The 4,826-nt window shown below is 51.1% G+C and overlaps 1 long non-coding RNA gene across 1 annotated transcript in view; it reads left to right on the plus strand.

Moving 5' to 3' along the window:
• Positions 1–847: 847 nt before the first annotated feature.
• The window catches only part of LOC112239343, a 12,123-nt gene continuing 8,144 nt past the window's right edge, over positions 848–4,826 (plus strand). Inside the window, exon 1 of the long non-coding RNA XR_006082039.1 lies at positions 848–916. This is a non-coding gene — a long non-coding RNA (uncharacterized LOC112239343). The remainder of the gene's footprint in view (positions 917–4,826) is intronic.

Consider the following 4,826-nt stretch of genomic DNA (forward strand, 5'->3'; position numbering starts at 1 on the left):
TACATACTGGGAGAGGTTCAGGGGGAGGTAGTCTACATACTGGGAGAGGTTCAGTGAGAGGTAGTCTACATACTTGGAGAGGTAGTCTACATACTTGGAGAGGTAGTCTACATACTGGGAGAGGTAGTCTACATACTTGGAGAGGTAGTCTACATACTGGGAGAGGTTCAGTGAGAGGTAGTCTACACACTGGGAGAGGTTCAGTGAGAGGTAGTCTACATACTGGGAGAGGTTCAGTGAGAGGTAGTCTACATACTGGGAGAGGTTCAGTGAGAGGTAGTCTACTGCCCACCCAGGGTAGACTCTGACTGGTCTGGTCACATCACATTATTAACCAACCACAGCTCTGCAGGCTTAGTGGTTCGGTCAGCTGAAACTGTGTCGTCTTGCCTCTATTGACTGTGACTGTTGGTTAGTGTGGAGGTAGCGAGCTGAAACCGCGGGTAGCCATGGTAACAGCTACATTATGCAACAAATGAGTCTCTCTGTGTTCAGAAGTGGTGTCATCATAGGTCAGGGAACTGACTGATTCCCATGCACTAAAAACAAACCCAAAAGAGCCCCAGGGGGTGATGGGTAATGCTGATCACATGACAGAGGTGGTACCTATGATGTCAGAGGTCTGGCCAGGCTGCGTTCCAGTCTGTTTCAGGTGATGTTATTGTGGCTGTTTAACCTCATAACGTCTCTCTCCCTGTTTTCCTCCCCCAGGAGAGCGTTGAACCTGGGCATCCTGCGCGACCCGGGGTCAGAGGTGGAGGACCGTCAGTACCAGCTGGATCTGCAGTCCATCAACATCGGTACCGCCCAATGGGAGCAGCTCAAACCAGAGAAGGAGGGGTCTAAGGGGGGGCGTGTCCACCGAGACAGAGAGGAACTCACAGAACCCTGCCCTGGAATGGAACATGGCCAGCAGGTAAACAACCAATCACGGCAGACTACTGGGTACAACTAACCAATCACGGCAGACTACTGGGTATAACTAACCAATCACGGCAAACTACTGGGTACAACTAACCAATCACGGCAGACTATTGGGTACAACTAACCAATCAGGACAGACCTCTGGGTATAACTAACCAATCAGGACACACTAGTGGGTACAACTAACCAATCAGGACAGACTACTGGGTACAATTAACCAATCAGGACACACTACTGGGTTCAACTAACCAATCAGGACACACTACTGGGTATAACTAACCAATCAGTACAGACTACTGGGTACAACTATCCAATAAGGAAGTACCTAACCACATCTTAGTACCAAGGTGGCCAATCATATCTGCACCGGGCCAGTGTGGGTGCAGGGTTTTGTCCCAGCCAAGCAGAAACACATCTGATTCTACCAATCAGTAAATCTCTGAATCCGAGTGTTGTAACTAGTAGGTAACAGGATGTGTTACGCCTTGGTTGGCTGATCGCATCACATCCTGTCAGATGTTCAGGTGGTAGAGGGAGGTGCTCTGTGTGATCAAATGGTGAGGTTCAAATCGTGAGTCCCAAATAGGGCTCTGGTCTAATGTAGTGCACTACTGGGCCCATAGGGCTCTGGTCTAATGTAGTGCACTACTGGGTCCATAGGGCTCTGGTCTAACGTAGTGCACTACTGGGTCCATAGGGCTCTGGTCTAATGTAGTGCACTACTGGGTCCATAGGGCTCTGGTCTAACGTAGTGCACTACTGGGTCCATAGGGCTCTGGTCTAATGTAGTGCACTACTGGGTTCATAGGGCTCTGGTCTAATGTAGTGCACTACTGGGTCCATAGGGCTCTGGTCTAACGTAGTGCACTACTGGGTCCATAGGGCTCTGGTCTAATGTAGTGCACTACTGGGTCCATAGGGCTCTGGTCTAATGTCTAATGTGAGTGCACTACTGGGTCCATAGGGCTCTGGTCTAATGTAGTGTCCACTACTGGGTCCATAGGGCTCTGGTCTTATGTAGTGCACTACTGGGTCCATAGGGCTCTGGTCTAATGTAGTGCACTACTGGGTCCATAGGGCTCTGGTCTAATGTAGTGCACTACTGGGTCCATAGGGCTCTGGTCTAATGTAGTGCACTACTGGGTCCATAGGGCTCTGGTCTAATGTAGTGCACTACTGGGTCCATAGGGCTCTGGTCTAATGTAGTGCACTACTGGGCCCATAGGGCTCTGGTCTAATGTAGTGCACTACTGGGCCCATAGGGCTCTGGTCTAACGTAGTGCACTACTGGGTCCATAGGGCTCTGGTCTAACGTAGTGCACTACTGGGTCCATAGGGCTCTGGTCTAATGTAGTGCACTACTGGGTCCATAGGGCTCTGGTCTAATGTAGTGCACTACTGGGCCCATAAGCTCTGGTCTAATGTAGGCCCACTACTGGGCCCATAGGGCTCTGGTCTAATGTAGTGCACTACTGGGTCCATAGGGCTCTGGTCTAATGTAGTGCACTACTGGGTCCATAGGGCTCTGGTCTAATGTAGTGCACTACTGGGCCCATAAGCTCTGGTCTAATGTAGTCCACTACTGGGCCCATAGGGCTCTGGTCTAATGTAGTGCACTACTGGGTCCATAGGGCTCTGGTCTAATGTAGTGCACTACTGGGTCCATAGGGCTCTGGTCAGACGTAGTGCACTACTGGGTCCATAGGGCTCTGGTCTAATGTAGTGCACTACTGGGTCCATAGGGCTCTGGTCTAATGTAGTGCACTACTGGGTCCATAGGGCTCTGGTCTAATGTAGTGCACTACTGGGCCCATAGGGCTCTGGTCTAATGTAGTGCACTACTGGGTCCATAGGGCTCTGGTCTAATGTAGTGCACTACTGGGTCCATAGGGCTCTGGTCTAACGTAGTGCACTACTGGGTCCATAGGGCTCTGGTCTAATGTAGTGCACTACTGGGTCCATAGGGCTCTGGTCTAATGTAGTGCACTACTGGGCCCATAAGCTCTGGTCTAATGTAGTCCACTACTGGGCCCATAGGGCTCTGGTCTAATGTAGTGCACTACTGGGTCCATAGGGCTCTGGTCTAATGTAGTGCACTACTGGGTCCATAGGGCTCTGGTCTAATGTAGTGCACTACTGGGTCCATAGGGCTCTGGTCTAATGTAGTGCACTACTGGGCCCATAGGGCTCTGGTCTAATGTAGTGCACTACTGGGCCCATAGGGCTCTGGTCTAATGTAGTGCACTACTGGGTCCATAGGGCTCTGGTCTAATGTAGTGCACTACTGGGTCCATAGGGCTCTGGTCTAATGTAGTGCACTACTGGGCCCATAGGGCTCTGGTCTAATGTAGTGCACTACTGGGTCCATAGGGCTCTGGTCAGACGTAGTGCACTACTGGGTCCATAGGGCTCTGGTCAGACGTAGTGCACTACTGGGTCCATAGGGCTCTGGTCTAATGTAGTGCACTACTGGGCCCATAAGCTCTGGTCTAATGTAGTCCACTACTGGGCCCATAGGGCTCTGGTCTAATGTAGTGCACTACTGGGTCCATAGGGCTCTGGTCAGACGTAGTGCACTACTGGGTCCATAGGGCTCTGGTCTAATGTAGTGCACTACTGGGTCCATAGGGCTCTGGTCTAATGTAGTGCACTACTGGGCCCATAGAGCTCTGGTCTAATGTAGTGCACTACTGGGCCCATAGAGCTCTGGTCTAATGTAGTGCACTACTGGGCCCATAGGGCTCTGGTCTAATGTAGTGCACTACTGGGTCCATAGGGCTCTGGTCTAATGTAGTGCACTACTGGGCCCATAAGCTCTGGTCTAATGTAGTCCACTACTGGGTCCATAGGGCTCTGGTCTAATGTAGTGCACTACTGGGTCCATAGGGCTCTGGTCTAATGTAGTGCACTACTGGGTCCATATGGCTCTGGTCTAATGTAGTGCACTACTGGGTCCATAGGGCTCTGGTCTAATGTAGTGCACTACTGGGCCCATAGGGCTCTGGTCTAATGTAGTGCACTACTGGGTCCATAGGGCTCTGGTCAGACGTAGTGCACTACTGGGCCCATAGGGCTCTGGTCTAATGTAGTGCACTACTGGGCCCATAGGGCTCTGGTCAGACGTAGTGCACTACATAGGGTACTATTTGGGCCACTCGTCTGCTTGGTTCCCTCCGTACAGACTCATCATTCCAAAGCCTGTCATGTTTCCTAGAGAGCTGGGAGCTAAAACAAGCAGACGGCTTACGGCCTGTTTGACTCGGCTGGTTATTTCAGCTGTGTGTTTCCAGAAGGACCCAGAAACCCCGACTTCGCTGAAAGGAATTCCCGATGAGTTCCCCGTCAGATAGAAATACATTAGAATAGAGCAGCATGCCGCGTAACCATGGAGACGCACAGTCTCACACACACACACACACACACACACACACGCACTGAGAGACACACACACTGAGAGACACACAGTCACACACACTGAGAGAGACACACACTGAGAGACACACAGTCACACACACACACACTGAGACACACACACACACTGAGAGAGACACACACACTGAGACACACACCCACACTGAGAGAGACATACACACTGAAAGACACACACACACTGAGAGAGACACACACACTGAGAGACACACACACACTGAAAAACACACACACACTGAGAGAGACACACACACTGAAAGACACACACACACTGAGAGAGACACACACACTGGGACACACACACACTGAGAGACACACACACACTGAGAGACACACACACACACTGAGAGACACACACACACACTGAGAGACACACACACTGAGGACACACACACTGAGAGACACACACACACACACTGAGACACACTGAGAGACACACACACACTGAGACACACACACTGAGAGCTGAGCCC

Source organism: Oncorhynchus tshawytscha, unplaced genomic scaffold (genome assembly GCF_018296145.1).
Source record: "Oncorhynchus tshawytscha isolate Ot180627B unplaced genomic scaffold, Otsh_v2.0 Un_contig_1102_pilon_pilon, whole genome shotgun sequence".
NCBI classification, from domain to species: Eukaryota; Metazoa; Chordata; class Actinopteri; order Salmoniformes; family Salmonidae; genus Oncorhynchus; species Oncorhynchus tshawytscha.